Genomic DNA, 17899 nt, shown 5'->3' on the forward strand with positions numbered 1-17899 from the left:
GTCCCAGGTCTCCCCCAGGTTAGGCTGGGCCTGTCTTGATGAGCTCTTGCTCTCATCAGAGCCCACCCTACAGCTTGGGAGTGTGAGGCGTGCGTATTTCGGCTGGATTCCCTTTTTCCATGGCGCTCGGTCCTGCGAAGCCCAGCTGTCACTTAGGGCTCGAGGTGCTGTAAGCGGGGCCGGGGTCGGGCGGGAGCGGGGCTGTGTCCCGGGAGGCGGGTCCGGCGGCCGGTGCTCCCGCACGGGCGGTGGGGCCCAGGCCGGGCCCTGCCGGGAGCGAGGGCCCGGCAGCCGCAGCGCTGCGAGCCCAGCGCGGCCCCGCGGCCGCGAGAGGGAGCGGCCGGCGCGCCCCGCTCCTGCCCGGCCCTCACACAGGCCGCCGGAGCCTCCCCGGGAGGGACGGACCCCGCGCCTTCGCTCGGCCCTGCTGAGGCCGCATCTGGAGTGCTGTGTGCAGTTCTGGGCTCCTCAGGACAGGAGAGACATGGAGCCTCTGGAGAGGGTCCGGCTTAGAGTGACAAAGATGATTAAGGAGAATCTCATGTGTGAGGAAAGGCAGAGGGTGCTGGCCCTGGTCAGCCTCGAGAAGAGACGACAGAGAGGGAACCTCATCAAAGTCTATCAGTATCTGAAGGGAGAGTGCCAAGAGGATGGAGCCAGGCTCTGGTTGGGTTTTGCCCAACGATAGTACAAAAGGCAGCGGGCAGAAACTGATGTACATGAGCAAGAGCTTCACTGTGTGGATGCCCAAGCACTGGAACAGATTGCCTAGAGAAGTTGTGGAGTCTCCCTCTTTGGAGGTATTCAGAAGGTATCTGGACACAATCCTCAATAAGCTGCTTTGGGGGACCCTTGCATGTCTGGGAACTAGGTGACCTCCAGTGGTCCCTTTCCAATCTTTAACCATTCTGTGAAAGTGTGACATTGTAATCTTGTGCCATGACAGAGCAGACTAAATCTGGTTTATGAGGGTGTCATAACTTCTTTGTTCTGGGCTGTAGCTTAAATTAAGTTTCACAATTCAAAATATCCTGGAGGTTGGTTGTTTCCTCTAAGCCCTCAGCTTGGTTCTTAGCATGTGCTGGTGCGTGGCTTTGCTCTCAGACCTGGTCACGGGCAGTGCAGCAGCAGTACCTCAGGAGGTTACTTCCTGCATGCGTATCTGCCTGTGCCTTTCTGACAGCTGCTTTTGGGATGAGCTGCTGCTCTTGGCCTGTGCTAAAGGGCTGACCTAAAAGTGTAAAGAATAGCCTTGCTCTTGTGTTGGGGAGCGAACCATGGGGATGCTCTGTGAGGATGCATGCAGAGGAGATATTGCAACAGGACTGCTGATCACGACAACTAGTGCTGGTGAAGAAACTGGTAAAATGGAAACTTTTAAAGAATTGAGGTGTTAATTCATGTGCTGAGAAAGCTGTGCTGCCCACTTACCATCCCAAAAACTGTGTGACGTTTCCCTGAGGTGCACTGCTTGCTGCTGCATCATGGCCGTGTCTTTGATCACAGGCAAAATTAAGCATGCTTTTGTAATCAGTAGACTCCACAAGTAGTTTCAAGATACATGGGAGTATATGGGAGTAAAAAGACATAGACTGACACTTCTCACAGTGTTGAAGTTTACATGGTGTGGTGTGTTCTCTCCCCATGCAGCATTGCCCTCCTGTACAGAGCCCTTTTATTCATGTTTTAAAGAATTACCACTGTTGTGGCAATGGCATAGAAGTTGTTTCGGTGCAATTTGTGGCGAGCACCAAATAATTGTGCAACAGAATGTCTGTTATCTGTGACAACAGCTGCCTTTCATAACTACCTTTGATTTCAGGTGTGCAAGACTGGACTAAGCTGAACGTAGGTGGTGCTGACAGGATGCAAAAGGCTTTCTGTAAGCAGACTGGGCTGTGCTTTTCTCGCTAGTCCACCTCTGGCCAAGGACGTACTCTGTAGTGTGTGGGTGCAATGGTCAGGACACTGCAAACACTTTTGCTCCTGTGGTAAGGCTAGGAGCTTGGTGTTGTACATGGAAAAAAAAGCCTACACAAGTCTGAAGCTTCTGCTGTGAGCACCACTGCTTCATCTTGTTATTCTGGCCCTAAAGGAAACCCTCCTGAAGGAATGCTGTACCCAGCCCCTCTGTTTCTGTGAACAGGAGGTAGCGGTGGCTTCCCAGGGGGAATAAACCAGGCTTTGGTGCTTGCCTGTCTTACTTCTCTGCCTTGTGGGAAAATGTTACGAATCCCTCTGTTTGGGTGATTGCTCACGCTTCTGCACCCTCAGACTTCATCTGTCAACTTTTAGCAGTTTATTATGCACTGATGCTGGGATGGCTCTTGCCAGCTAGGAACTGTTTTCCAGTGTCACTCCCTTGTAGTTGGCATGTGGAACTGCTGTGGCATTTTCTCGATGTTTAATGTGACCTAATTGTGTACTTCCACTGTCTGGGAGGATCAGCTCTCCTGGTGTGACAGTTGCCATAAAATCAGCGGTGCGTCTCCGGCATTTGCAGCTGGGTGCAAGGCACAAGTTCCTTGATTTTGCTGCATCAGCCCAGTGAAACATTGCGGGGCTGTGTGTGCAGCCAACTGCCTTTTGTTACGCCTGGTAACAGCTTGGCAATGTTAAAAAAAATGTAACCTCCAGCTGTTTAATTTGCTCTAGGGAAATAAAAAGGCTTCCTAATAATCTTCATATTTACTTGGCACGTTTGGTTTGAAAGCAGATGGGTTGATTTACGAGATAAATGACAAAGCAAGAGAAGAAGAAGTGTGTCAGTGGCTTTACCATTAGAGAGGAAGGCATTTCTGATATGTGGTTAATCACGATGAACCGTTCTAGGTTTTGGGGTTTTTTTACAAGTCAGCTTCTTGGACCTTCTGCCCACCAGCTTGCTCAGCCAACTAATTCCCTCAGTGCCCATTGTCACCTCTCCCTATGACCTACAGGTAGGGGAAGGTGCAGAGCTGTAATGAAGGAGAGGGGCTGAGGTGGCCATTCCTTCTCAGTTGTGCCTTCTTTGCCCACTCCAAACTTGTGCAGGAGCCTCCCCGTTGCAGCACTCACCCCCTCCCTGTGGCCAGACCAGTAAGTGCCTATGTCCTTTTGGATGGGCTGGGAAAGGGTCCTTCCTGAGGCACTGCTGCTTGAGGCACTGAGCAGAGCTAGGTTCTCCAGGCAGGCTGGTGCTGAGGCTGTGCCCTCCCTGCCAGAGCCATGCACCCCTCTGCCCTGGCAGGCAGCTGGTAAGTTGTGAAATATGGTTCAGCACTTTTTTTTTTTTTAATTAAATTGTGCAGCTGTCTTGGAAAGGATTAGAAATCAGTTCTGGAAAAGACTACAGTAGATTTTAGTGAAGAATTCTGCTGTGTCCTTAATGATTGATAAGCATCAGGATGTAAGGACACCATGTTAACCCTTCAGCAGCGAGGACGATTACAAATAATCTAATAAATGACATTCGCAAATTTTCAGATGGAGTAGGTTTAGTTGCAAGTTCTGAGACTTAGAAGTGAGGAAATATCAGAAATAAGGTTTCTGCTTATTATTTTGTATGTCAGATACTGTGTTTGGTGAGGCAACTGGATTAGATGAACACTGTATGTCCCTTTCAACTGAAAGACACCATTCTACATTTCTGGTGGCACAGGCCTCTCCTAAGGGGTCCCAGATTTGCTTACCACCCCTGCCCTGGTTGCTCTCACCACCTTTCACTAGCGGGTTTTGCTCAGGGGATGAATCAGGGGCAGGTTCATGCCCACAAGGCTCCTGCTCTATGGCCCCAGGGCCAGGCAAGGCTGCAGGAGCACTGTGGAGGGGTTACTGGTTTTGGCAGCTGAATGGTGTCAGGAAAAGCAGCTTCCCTCCCTGCCACGTGTTTCCAGAGGGCTGCTGAATAAGTCAGGGAAGCCAAAGCAAGGCTCCTTTCTGGGCTCAGAAACCTCTGTGCTAGAAGAACCCGTCCCTGCCAGCTAGGGCCCCCCTTGTCCTGCCCATGGTGTGGGTAAGTCACAGGCTCCTCTTCTCTGTGCTGGGATGAAGTGCCATGGGAATGCCATTGCCAGCAGCCTGGTGTGCTGGAAAAAGGGAAGAGGGAATGTGGTGCCAGAGCTGCGTGCCATCGGGTTGTGTTTCCCTCTGAGGACAGAGAGTGTCTGGGCCGAGGTGAGATTGCTGGGAGTGCTTGGATGAGCTGTGCAGGAGACAGGGAGCTCGGGATTGCAGCTGCTGCTGGAACCATTGCCTTAGGTCTGCTTAGTCAGTGTCTGTGTGAAGTGGGATTTGCGCTGGAGAGGTGCTGTCGGGAACAAAGGACGGAGTAAATCCTCTCCGGGGATGTGCAGGGAGGGACTGAGTTGCAGGGAAGGAGAGTATTTCTAAGCCGTATCAATATTTCCCTGAACCTGGGGCTGGAGCAGTGAGGGGGGTGCTTGGGTTTGGCCTGGGCCTGTCAGGAAGAGCCATAAACGAGCCAGCCGAGGCCCTGAACCCTCCCTGGATGTTTGAAACACTTCCACAGAAAGCCAAGGCAGTCATGATTGCAGAGGACAAGTTGTAGGCAACTGCTTACGATCCGTGGGGAATTTCCTGTGGAATTACCAGTCAGAGAGTGCATGCAAGCAGAGCACATCTTTTGGCTTTTTCCGGTCTGTCACCTCCTGTCTGGCTCTAGAGAGTTTTGTGCGCTCCCGTTCAGGAGGCAGCGTGTTTTCAGCTGGAAATTTGGGGTGGTTTTGTTTCCTCAGGGTCTGGGGTCTTTCCTGAGAGAATCAGCCCTCCCATAAATCCCCCGGGTCGTTCTACACAGCTGCTTTGGCCGTGGCTCAGAGAGAGAGAAGGGAAATGACTTTTTAGGGTGTTGAAATTTCTCCAGGCAGGAGTGGGAGGTCGTCTTGCCCCTCCCCAGAGCCCTGCAGGCGCATGGGAGTAGCTCAGTGCCGGCGCAGCTCTCTGAGCAATAACAACGCTTGGGAGGTTCGGGTGTTGATAACAGCTCTCCTGTCTCCTGGGGCCCAAGGTTCGGTCTCACGGTCCCGGACCGGTGAGGGAGAGAAGGAACTTGTGCTATTCCTGGAAAAGCTTCTGTTATTCCTTGTGCAGCCTTTTAATTCTGTGTTCTGATGGACTGTCCGCTGTTTTTCTAACAGGACTTGTCAGAGATTCAGATTTAGGAATTGAATTTGGGTCCGTTCACTTCAGGATCTTGCCAAGCCTGAAGGCCTGGGGCGATGACTGCTCTCAGCGAGGGCTCTTTATGAATCCTCTGTCAGATTTCCCTCAGTGCTGGGCAGGAAAGGCGAGGGTTTGGATCAGGAATTCTGCAAGGGGGCCCTGTGTGACCATTGGCTTCTTGTGTGTGTGTGTGTGCATCAGTGAGCCAAAATCAAGAGCAAAGGCTGGTTTGGTTTTACTAACTTAGAGTAACTTTTAAAAAAAGTAATCAACTTTTTCTTCTTTTTTTAATTTAGGTGCTGGAATTGCCTGTCTGGACGTGTGCTGAGCTCTCGCTGCTGTGGACTGTGCAGCCTTAATTGCTGCAGGTTCCTGTTCTTCTCACCAGCTCAAAGTACACGTGGGGTTTTTTCCCCTTCTATATAGAGCTGTTGAGTTTGGTGATTTTCCTGAATTGAGGATATTGAAGGTCGAGAAGGAAGATTTGTGTCTTTTTGTGCTTTTCTGTTGTTATTTTTAGCACCTGCTCACCATCTGGACATGGTTGGAATACTGGAAACATAAAAGTTTTTAGGTTCAGTGCTTATTTATGCAAACCCAGGTTTTTTATTTTTTTTTTTTTTTTGAAAGGTCTCCATTTGTCTGGGTACTGTTCCTGGTAGTTTGATGTAGAAAAGGTCACGTGAACAGCAGGGAGCAGTGAGCACTTGGAAGGGGGGGTGCAGGTATTTCATCCAGGGTGGGGCAGTGAATGTGGCCTAGGAACAGCTCTCTGGTCAAGTGAGCAGCAGAGGAACTGAAGGATGCTCTTCCCCAGCAGAGCTGCTGCTTTGTGCTCTGGGCCAGCGCTGCCGCTGCTGGGCTTCCTCGGGGAAAACAGCTCCTTTGGGATGTGCTTTGCTGCAAAGCTTTCCCTGAGCTGGGTGTCTGCAGGAGGCAGAGTCGGGATACCAGTGTCAGGAGTTTTCCATGGTTTCCAGGCTGTTGTCCACAGCACGTTCCGGGCAATTTGCGAGCGTGAGGCAGAGCAAAATGGGTGCAATTGGACTCTGCAAATGCAGTTCAGGCAGACGTTGATCTTTTAACTTTTCCATGGCAGGTGCGAATTCTTGGGCATTTGTGAGTCTGCCTTGACGTGCAGGGATTGAAGGGTTTAGGTGTGGAATTGTTTGGCCAGCTTGCTCCAAGGCATCGTGTACTTCTGGAAGTGCCACACACCTCGCAGGACCGAGGAGCTGCTGGCTGGGTGCTGGTTCTGCTCTGCCCTGGGAACTGGGAGCCCCTGGGAGGGCTGGGGGTGACACCTGGAGATGGGCTGGGGAAGCCTGGAATTGTATCTCAGCACTTTTCTATGCAGCTCTATGGACCGGTGTGTGCTGAACGAAGCGGCTCTTCAGCACAATAAATTCAGCAGTTTGGAAAAACCATGGAATATCTCCGAGTTAATGATGGGAGAGGGTTGGGGCTGCTCCCTGATAACGTGCAGGGCTCGGGGGTGCAAAACGAAGATGGGGAGAGGAGTGGGGGCTGCTCCTCGTTGTCGGGGCGCCGCGGGCGCTGCGCAGCCTTCCCCTTTTACTTCCCAATTCCTCATTTTGTGCCTCCTTTTCCCTTGGGGATGTGCCCGGGCCGCATTCCAGCGGCCGCCGTGGGACAGCGCCTGCGGGTGGCGGGGTTTCCCGCGTGATTGACGGCCCCAGCGGCCAATGGGAAGGCGGGGCGGGCCGAGGGCTGGCCAATGGGGAGGCGGCTCGGGGCTGCGCGTGGCCAGTTGGAATCGGCGGGAGCGGTTGGGGCGGGCAGGCACGGACGGGCCCGGGCGGTGAGCGAGGAGCGGGAGAGCGGGATGGGGGAACGGGATGGGGGAACGGGATGGGGAACGGGGGGGAACGGGACGGGGAACGGGATGGGGAACGGGATGGGGGAGCGGGATGGGGGAGCGGGGGAACGGGATGGAGAGCGGGGGATGGGATGGGGAACTGGGGAACGGGATGGGGAGCGGCATCATATTTATTTTTATTTTTGGGTTTAATATTATTTTTATGTCTAATTTTTCCCTTCCCTTTCCTTTCCCTTTCTCTCTTCCACCTTTCTTTCCCTTTCCCTTCACACTCCCTTTCTCTTTCTCTTTTCCGTCTCTTTCTTTCCCTGATTCCTGAATTTTTTTGCCCCAGAATCCACAGCCCAAGCCACGTGCACACACTGCAGATGTGAAGTGTATTTTTACTGCCAGCAAGCACCTGAGAATAAAAAAACCTCAGCCCCAAAGCTTGATGTCTAAACAGCAACACAGAAGTTCTAAACCAGCTGTCTGGATTTGAAAAGACATATGTCTTTGGAAGTGAACATAGAGTTCAACCTGATGTAGTGATCGACTTAGGTTCAGCTTAAAAAAGGCCCTACCGACATTTTATTGTATCTAATCCCTGCTTTCCCCTGCGTTTTAGTTCTTGCCTCTCGGCCCACTCTGTTTCACGGGGCTGTACATGGTAAAACACTTCCCTGTGTGCTTTCTGGGTTTGAGCTGCCCTGCCCCGGCACGTAGGGTCACGGTTAAGTAGAAGAGTCATCAAACTTAGTGGTTCATCTCTTTTTCATGGGTTTTTGGGCAGAAGACTTATGGGCCTGGTGTGGGAATAACTCCCAGCCCTCGGCGTCTCGTTGACCGCCTCCCATTGTCTCGCAGGTCCCTGAGGCGGCTCCGGATCTCCGCGGTCACCGACGCTGCCGATTTTCCCGGCGCGCGCCGTTCGACGTCGAGGAGCGGCATCCAGAAGCTGTGTCGGAGCATCTCCATGGCTGGGATGTTTGGAGTAAGGGCTGCAGTCAGGGTGTAAGCTGAAGGGTGTGTGACTGTGTGTGTGTGTGCCTGTGTCTGTCTGCCTGCGAGAAGAGTGCGGGTGTGGAATGGTCCTAACCTTGTGTGTGTGAGTTTTGCCTTTCAGGCTTTTCAGCTGCTTTTTAAACTCAGAGTAAAAACAACCCAGCTGCGCTGTCTGGGGATGTTTTCCCTCCCGGCTGGGTTTGTTTATCTGGGACCCGGCCGGTCTGTGAGGTGCCGTTCATCGCCAGGGTTTGGGTGCCGACCGTGCCGGGGATTTGTCAGGCGGGATGATTTTGGGGCTCCCGGGAACCGCGTTCCCATGGGGTGCTCTCGAGACGAGAGCGAGGGTGGGTTTGTGTGTCAGCTGAAGGAGGTGTGTGGTGGATGAGTGTTTTCTTCTCCCTGTGCTGCTGTTGTTTTGGGTTTCCTGAAACAATAAAATGTAATGAATTTTCCAGAAATAGAACAATTGTTCCATTGTACTGATAGGGGGTTGGCTTGTGTTGCTCTGTGTTGGTGTTTGCTGCTGCACTTGCACATATTGCTCTGTATGTCAATTGGACTTTGACCAGTGTGCATATGGATTGTATTTGTGCTTGTGCTTGTGTATGTTGTTATTTCCACTTGCTTTGCTGAAGTGTAAATAAAAAACCCTCGTTCAGTAAAGTTGAATAAACCCTAATAAAGATACCCCCCCTCCCCCCTTTTGGTTGCTCTCTTCCTTTGGTGTGGTTTAGTAATTTTTTTGCCGTATTTCTTGCTTTGCTGCTCTGCTTTGCTTTACTTTTCAGTCTATTCCTCCCTTGACTTTTTCTAACTCTTTATCTTTTTCTCACTGTTTAACTGTTTCTGGATGTCTCTGTCACTCTATTTCTCAGTTTCTCTTTTTCTCTTCAACACTAATTCTCTTTTAAACTCGATTTCTTTTTCTCTCAAACCCTATTCTGTTTCTCTATTCCTTTTTCTCTCTATTTTTCTTTCTCTTTCTTTGTGACTCTGACTTTCTTTCTCTCTTTCTTTCTTTTCTCTGACTTTCTCTCTCCGACTTTGACTTTCTCTCTCTGACTTTGACTTTCTTTCTCTCTCTCTCTCTCTGACTTTGACTTTCAAACGACCTTTCTCACCTTCCCTCCTTTGTTCATTTTTACCTTTCTACCTTTGTTTGTTTCTGTAGCAGCTTGGAAAAAAACAGAGACCACTCTTTCTTCAGGCATGATCTGCCCCAGTCTTTGGTTAACAGAGCACAGAGGTGTTCAGTGCCATCGTGAGTCTTTAGGGCTGTGGCTCCTGCAGAGGTCCTTGGTGCTCTGATGGACGTGCTCCAAGCGTCCATCCTGGACTCCTGTATCGGGGGCGAGAAGGAAAGCATGTTTTTCCATGTCACAATTCTGACTTCTGCTACTGTGCGCGTAGTAGCCTTTCTCTGTGCGCTACCCTCACCTGCCAGGTCGTTTGCACCGCGCTGACCTGCGTTGTTTCAAACGTTCGTCTTGCGCATTGCTGCACTCCTCCCGAACCCAAGCACGGGCTGGGCTCTTCTCCTTCTCGCTAACACCGCAAGTAAGAACACCGCACCCGTGCATGTGAACTCAGCAGCGCCGTGCACGTGCAGTTAAAAAGCAGTAATAAAACTCCTCAAACCTAAAAAAACCCCAGCAAAAATACCTGCACATAAGCGGCAGAACTCAAAAAAGCAAAGGAATGAGCAACGACTTGGAGAGCGGCACACGCGCAGTAAATTGAGAAGCCGTGCCCGTGCAGTAACGCGGAAAACCGCACCGGTGCAATGACAGAAAGCGACGTGCGCGCAGGGAAGCGGGAGAGCTGCGTGGTGCTGCTCGCTGCTTCCACCTGCTGGTGCACAGGAGGCACTGCAGCCACCCCGGGGAGCAGCTGCAGGCGCGCATTGGCCCAACGATGCCGGCTGAAGAAAGCTGCGCGTGTGCAGGGAGCGGCCGCAGCTACCCACGCGCAGCGCCGCGGGAAGGCCGTGCGGGCGCAGCGGCTTTTTACGCTCGGTGCTGCCGCTCAGGGGGTAACATCCCGTACCGCAGGCCACGACCTCACGATTTCCGTGGGTGCCGCCGCCTCATGCTTGTCCCGGCCGTGTGGGGCTTCAGTGGCCAGAGCGCAAATCGCGGAGCGGTGGCGCTGCTGGGGCCAGGCATTCGCGGTCCTGTTGCTCGGATGCTGGGCACGTTCTGTAGGGGATAAAACGAACGTTTTGGGGGTAAAATGTGAGTTAATTTGTATGGGAGAAAATGAACGTTTTGAGGTAAAATCGAGGCAATTAGTAGGTGACATTTTGGGATGAAAATTGAGGTTCTTATCGGTAGGGGACAGACAGAGACAATTTGAGGGAAAAGACCTGAGCTAATCTGTGAGGGACAGAATGAACGTTTTGAAGGTACATACGAGGAAAACTACAGGGGACAGAGTGAAAATCTTGGTTTTAATATAAGAAGGGCAGCGCGCCCGCGCATGCGCAGTAGCCACCTTTTTTTTCCCATGAATAAAACTGCACAGTGAGCAATCAGAGCGTGTCCCCTGCAGCCCATGAGCACGGGGCCGGTGACAACTCCCTGTCTGTAGAGGGATTCCTTATGGAACAAGGGCAGATGACACTTGTGTGAGGCTTACGACTGTTAGAATTAGACCGGGATGGGTTTAAGGAAAACTAGAATCGTGTGTTAATCTTACTGGTCAATGAACAAATGGAATCCACACTTCTATAAGAAAAAATAGAGTGTATGGAGCATATAGAAGAAGCTGGTTTTGCCTGCTGCTGCTGCTTGGCTTTATCATGTAACCCCATTCGAACTCTGCCTTCAAGACAGCTGTGAGACCGTGAAATAAAGAACTTAGCAGAACAGCAGCCTCCTCTGCTCTTTCACCCTGGTCCGAGAAGGAGGGGTACCCTGTCAAAGGCTCAACACTTGCCTTTCTGACTTTGTTTCTAAATTTCTACCTTTCTAATTTTGTTTGTTTCTAATTTTTTTTTGTTTGTTTCTAACTTTGTTTGTTTTCAACTTTCTCCCTTTAGAAATTTGTTTGTTTCTTGTATTTTACCTCTTTGTTTGTTTCTAAATTTCTGCCGTTGTAACTTTGTTTCTAACTTTCTACTTTTAAAATTTCATTTGTTTTTAACTTTTTACCATTCCTCCCAGCGAGGGCTGTGTGCAGAATACTAAAACCTGTTAAGTTCTTCACTTTTACGTCTATAGGCAAATGCTACTGATTTAGATGTAAATTCATTTTGAAATAAGCCAGCCCTCTCTGTCTACTCTGTCGCATACAGCAATATAAGAAGCTGGGAATAGAGATCCGCAGGTTTTGAGAATAAGGAGCCGGCGTTTTTCTGTAGGAAGGAAAGCAGCAAGCGCCTGGCCGCAGGAGCCGAGACGCTCGTGCTGCAGGAGCTGCAGAGCGCCCGGAGCCGGCTTTTCCCTGTGCTCTGTGCCTGCCCCCGGGCTGAGCTGGGCGGCGCTGCTGCCGCCCGGTGCCGGCTGAGCCGAGAGGGCGGCGGCCTCGGTGGCTGCCGAGCGTGGCAAGGAGCGGGAGCGAGCGGGGCCGGGTGTGTCAGCGGAGGGGAGGGGCGAAGGGCGGTTCGCAGCGCCAAGGGACACGGCCGTGCATGAGCGGGGCCACAGCTATGGAAAGGGGCGGGCGCCGTGCGGGGCGGTGACCGCGGGGAATGACAGCGCGGGGGGCGGCCCGGCGGGGCCGGTTTTGCCGGGCAGCAGAGGCGCGGTCGCAGCGCGACCCGGGCGGGAGGCACCGGGCGGGCACGGTCGGAATCGAGCCGCCCGCGTGTCGCTCTCAAGGAGGCGGCTCGGAAAGGAAGGCGCAGTTCCGCGCTCTCGGGACGGCGTTAAGTGACGTTTTTATTAGAATATGACAGTCTTTATTTTATTTTATTATTTTATTATCTGCCAGGACCTTGCAGAGGGTGGTTTACACTTCCGCCACACTCAAGATGGCGGACGCACTAGGCCCCCTGCGAGAGGTGTCCCTGCCGATGCCTGCCGCCGGTCGCGGAGCCGTCGCCCGCCTCCGGCGCGGCTGACCCCGCCAGCCGTGTCCTCGCACCGGGAAGCACGGCGGAAAATCGCGCGGAAAGCGCGGGGCCGGCGTCGGAGTCCGGGCCGGATTCAGGCAGCCGACTAGACAGAAGCCCTTGTGAGGGGCGGCGGGGGCCCTAAGTGTACCACACTAAAGATGGCGGCTCGACCGGAAGTGGCTTCTGCCAGCACCCAAGACGGCGGCGAAGGGCGGAAGTGTCGTCACTGCCACACTAAAGATGGCGGTCGTGTGCACTGTTTTCTGACCTTCTCAATATGGCGGCAGGGAAGGCCCCCCCCCAAGCTGCGTCTATTCGGCTGCCTGAACGCGACGCCGACGCCGACGCCAGCCCAGCGCTTGCGCGCAATTTTCTGAGGCGTTTCCCGCTACGCGGACACCGACTGTGGGGTCAGCGGCGCCTGGGGCAGGCGGGAGCATTCAGGCAGTCGAATAGACGGAGCGGGGGGGGCGGGGGGGGGTCCTTCCGGCCGCCATCTTGAGAAGGTCGAATAGCCACATCGGTGCGGTACCGGTGACTTCCGCCCTTCTTCGCCAGGAGCGGCGATGGCGGGGAGCCCGGGGAGCAGCGCTGCCGGGCCGGGGGCACCGGGGCGGGTGCTCCGGGCTCGGAGGTGAGCGGGGAACGGGGACAGCCCCGAGCGGACGGTGGGGGCCGCGGGGGATCGGTATTCCGGCCCAGGGATGAGTGTTCCGGCACAGGGGTGGCTGTCCCGGCACAGGGATGCGTTCATGGACTGTCTAATAATGTTATTTAACGATCGTGCAAGGAGATCTGTATAAAAAAATCCTCCGTGGTCATCCTTCTCCCAGCTCCGCTGTGTTTTCAGGATCTTGGGGGAAGCGTTTGGGTCTGAACAAGGCTCTCGGGCACAGGGTGGGATTCTTGGGGTGCAGGGCCAGGATTTGGACTCGATGCTCCCTGTGGGTCCCTTGCAGCCCAGGAAATGCTGCGATCCTGTGCCTCTGAGGGTGAAATAAAGGGGAGCGGTGGCGTTTGTGCCCGCTGTGTTCACGGCCCCGCCGGCTCAGGGCGGGTTAAAGGCGCAGCTGCCCCGAGACAGCGGGACCGGCCGGGGCTGCTCGCTCCCGGTGCTGCCGCCTCGTGGGGAGAGCCCGGCACTGCAGCCCGCGCAGGCGCTGGACCACGGGATGGGCGTGGAACAGCAGCGCAGGGGATGCTGAGGCAGCCCAGGGAATGCTGCGGTCCCAGGGAAGGCTGAGGCGTCCCCTGCCCGGGGCACTCGGCAGCAAAGCCCTGATGTTGAGCAGAAAAAGGAAAGTTCTGGGTTAGTGGGAGGAGGTTTCTGGAATGGAGCTGGGACAGGTGCTGATCCACGCATGGAATCACGGGCTGGTTTGGCTTGGAAGGGACCACCAGGATCATTTACACTCTGTTTGTTGTCTGATTGCACAGCGAAGAACATCCAGAACTGCCGCCTCACCCTCACGGACAGCAGGAATGTCTTCCATAGCTCTTGTTTTGGAATGGGAATGGCTGTTGGGAGCTCTGGCAGGACCAGGTAAGAAGAGAAATGGGATCATTGTGGCTGCTGCTGGAGGTGGTTTTCTGCTTTCCGGCTGTTCTTCTCATTGATCCTTTCACAGCAGTGTTCTAGGGCACATTTGAGGGTAATTCCAGGAATCTGAAACCAGATAAAAACTGGTGGGGAAAAAATGTGAACGTGATCCATTTCTGGTAATTCCAAGCTTCTCCCACAACACCATTCCAGGGGAAAGCTGATAAAAGGGTAAAGATGCAGAGGAACAAGTGCTGTAAAGCCCCCTGGCGCTCTGAGAGAGCAAACCTTCCAGTACTCCCAGCAGATCTCTTGGAGAAAGTGTGGGATCGCAAGGTTTTCCAGGAAAGCAAAGCAAGGGTGGAGATGAGGGAATAGGCTTCCAGTTCTTCCTTGAGCTGAAAGCCTGGGGGAATTGAGAGGGGCCACAAGAACTGTTTGTGTAGGCAAATGGGAGTTTGGGGGCTGAATCTGAGTTTCCCTCTGGGGCATTTTTGAGGGAAAAGCTGAGGTGCTGTTTAAGGGAGAGAATGCACATTTTTGGGGTGGAAAAGGTTGAATCAATATTGTAGAGGAAGTAAAACGTTGGGGGTAAAAGTGGATGCAATCTGGAGGGGACAGATTGAATATTTTGGAGGCAAAATGGGGAACTGAGTAGTGGAGAGATGGGGAACATTTTGGAGGCAACACTTGACAAACTCTCTGGGGTGGAGAACGACCACATTGAGGGAAAAATGAGGTGATGAGCAGTGGGCACGTAGGGAAGGTCGTGGGGGTAAATCTTGAGAAAAGGCCCGTGGTATTCAAGAAATCCTTGGAAGCAGGACTGAGGAATTCAGTGGTGGAAAAATAGGGGAATTTTGCGGGGGTAAAACTTTAAAAGATCTAAGAGTTGAGAGTGTGTGTTTTTAGGTAGAAAGGATGTCTTGTTGAAGTTGGGCGTCTGGATTGTGGCATTTATGGATCCAGAAAGTAGAAGATAAAGGAGACTCCCAAAGCCTCGGTAGCTGTGTTAAGAAATCCGTCCCAGGGAAGAAAGGTACCTAAACCTCCTAGAAGTAGGGACTAATTAGCATGGGAAGGGGAAAACCCACCCCCAGTGGGAGAGAGCACGCCGGGTAAGGGAAGAGAAGGATGCCCTTAAGAAGAAGCAGGGAAGGTGAATTTCTCGGCTTGCTGAAATGTATCCAAAAGTTTGGAATCTGGGTCTGTGTGGAGGCCGGGATTTTCTCGGCCATATGCAGAGCCCAGCACTAGGAATAAAGGAATTCCAGGCTTTACAACGCCAAAAATGCAGTACCAGAGAGTTCTGTTATCCCGAGGACTTGGGGGATATTTGGCAAAAATTTCCGGGGGCCCAGGCTGGACCGAGCTTTTAACGCTCCCCGGATTCACGGGATCGGGGATTCCAGCGTGCCCTGCATGGGTTTTTTCAGGGAAGTCCCAAATCCTTCGTGTGAGCACGAAGCAGAATCCCCTGGGAGCTGTGAAGGCAACAGGATATTTCTTGGGAATTTTGAAGGGTTGGGTGAGTCCTCAGTGTTAGGTTGGAATGAACGCAAATTGTCCGGGAGTTGCTGGTTTGGGGATGGCCGGGTCTGGGTTTGGATTTGTGGGCACCGAGTGTTCCTTGTGTCAGCTTTAGGTCTTCTGGATTGGTGGGAGTAGTCAGAGAAAAGAGAAGGCAATTGAAATGCGGAGCTCCATTCCCGGAGAAATGGTCAGGATGGGAGTGGGAAGGCTGTGGAGCTGCTGGGAGCTCCTGGAGAACGAAAGGATCTGAGGCCTGGAGGCAAAAGCTGTGGAACAAAGCCTGAAAAGGGTGTGGGGTGGGGCGGGAGGGGGAGGAGGGCACCGTGGTGGGGGGAAAGAGGGAAAGGATCCCTGCTCCGGGAATCCAGCAGGGACCAGGAGAGGATCATTTTCCATCCACTGCTCTCAGTGGAATCCTAATAAGGACGGTGGAAGGGAAGTGATTCGTTTGTTCTTAGGTTTGGAATGAAAGGTGCTCTTGCAGAGGGGACTATTGACCTGTTAAAATTCTGTGGGATACAGGAAAAGAGGGAGGAAGCAAGCAGCTGGGGAATGAAGGGGTGGATTTTTTGGTGGATACAGGGAAAGACACGGGAAGGGGCTCTCAAGTAAAATACACCTCACGGGCAGCACCAGGAGAAGCCTCAAGTGCCCTTTTTTTCCAAGCTCTGACATTCCAGAGGAGTAAGCAGTGGTCAGCCCATCACTTTCTGTATTCCTTGGATGCCCAGTGCTTTGTTGGGAAGAGATAATATTTGGAAATGAACAAATCCGGGGATGTAATTTCCTGATAGTAAAGCCCCAGAGACCCTGGTTTTGATATCCTTCCAGCACCCAAACGCAGCAGAGGGAATCCTGGCGGAGCTGGAAAACGCTGTCGCTCCGTCGGTGGAATTCCTGGGAACTGGAAAGCAGCAGAAGCAGCAAGAACAGAGTTGGAAGCAGGCTCCAGCCGGGTAAGGCAGACACCAAATCCTTTGGAACTGGGCAGGGGTGGGAAGAATGAATTCTTACATTTGTAGCCCGGGGATTCCTGAGCAGGATCCCGGCAGGGAAGACTGCAGGGATCAGGCTGGGGCCTGATCGCAGCTGGGGGCAGTGAGCCTTGGAATTGGCTGAAGGGAAGAAAGAGGGATCCTTTGAGCACAAGGATCAGGTGTCAAATGCGGAGATGGCATCAGACAATTCCTCGGGAGGGTTTAGTTCCTGGGCCAAATCGATCTCCTGCCTTGTGAAGGAGCTCAGAGAGCTGGGAAGAGCCCAAGCAACGCAGGGAATGCACCGGCAGATGAAAGTGCCGGGGAACGGTGGGGAAAAGCATCCGAACAGGGGGCCTCGTTTTGTACAGGGACGGTACAAAAAATTGTCCGAAAGAATAGGAATGGAATGGGATTTTACGTATTCCTCGGAGGCCACAATCCAGTGGGAAGGCTGAGAGAAAGAAACAAGGCCTAAAAAGGCAGATGAGCCAAATCTGCCCAAAGCCTCCAATGGCCACATTCCCTGGCATTGCTGAGGACTTCAGCCAAGCTCCAAGCAAAAGGTGAGCCCCTGATTTTGGTGCCAAGGGAAACTCCAAGTTAAGAATGATCCAAATATGAAGCGCTTCTCACAAAACTCAGCTTTGCAAACCTTTCTTTGGGCTAAAAAAGAAAAGATGGGAATGCCCTTGGCAGAAAAGCAGCTGTGAGGCACAGCAGGCTTCAAATGCCTGTCAGCAGGAGCTCCAGGAGAAACGGCTGCTGGCTCCGGGCATCCTGGGCTTTCCAGGCAGGTTTTGTACTGGATTGCAACGCAGTTTTCCTGCCTCTGGGGGGTGGCACCTGCATCCCGCTGGAAAGGGAAAATGTGGAGAGAGGGGCAAGCGGGAAGACGGTTGCTGATGTGTGTCCTTGGATTGCAGTTCCTCCCAGTGAGTCTGTGCTGCTGGAAGTTTGAAGGAGATCAGTCCTGGAGTACGTGTGGGTTCACCTGTGGGGTTTGGGAGCGACGCCGGACATGAAATTCCAGGGATGTTCCCTTTGCTGGAGTGAGAAGCAGTGGAAGCACTTTGCTGTCTGCTTCTTCATCGCCTTCGCCTCGGTCCCCTGGGGCTCCAGGTAATCCCCTCTCACCTTTGCTTTTCCAAGGGTCTCTAAATGAGGGCTTGAGCTTTGGTGTAGCTCCCTTTACAGGGAAGATCTGTTCCAGGAAAGGTCTCCTGGTCTGGACCAATGGCGTTGCAGGAAGAGCAGGAAACCCCGCAGCTCCTGTGGCTCCCTCATCTGATTTGCCTGCAGGCAGCAGCAAGGATCATTCCCAAGTGTCATGCCCTGGCTCCGTGACTCGGTGAGGTTGTGTTCCCCCAAAGGCCAGGGGCCGCTTTGTTTTGCAGCTCACGAAAGTCCAGCTCGGTGGTGCTGGGTTTGGTTTTTGTGTGTAATGAAGGCACTAAAAAATTCCCCTCCTTCACTGGCACAGCCCTGGAGTGGGAGCAGATTCCCCTTATCCCGCAGTTATCCCGCTCCTGCCCTGGATCCCTGCGGTGCCGTGTGTTCTCCAAGCTCACAGCACTGCTGGCTCTAAACAAGAAAAACAATCCCTGTTCCTTCTCTTCTCCGTCCTTGATGTTCCCAGGCCCTGCATCTCCCTGGCTATTCCCTGTGGGAGTCTTCATCTCCATCCCACCTTATCCCGATCAGGTAAGGGTCTGAGACGTGTTTAGCAGCAAATGCATTCCTGTGAAGAAAGCCAAGAGCAAAGAGCATCCAGATGCAGAGAAGTCTTTAGAAAAGCGTTC

The sequence above is a fragment of the Coloeus monedula genome (assembly GCF_965178545.1).
Source record: "Coloeus monedula genome assembly, contig: HAP1_SCAFFOLD_150, whole genome shotgun sequence".
In the NCBI taxonomy this organism is placed as follows: domain Eukaryota; kingdom Metazoa; phylum Chordata; class Aves; order Passeriformes; family Corvidae; genus Coloeus; species Coloeus monedula.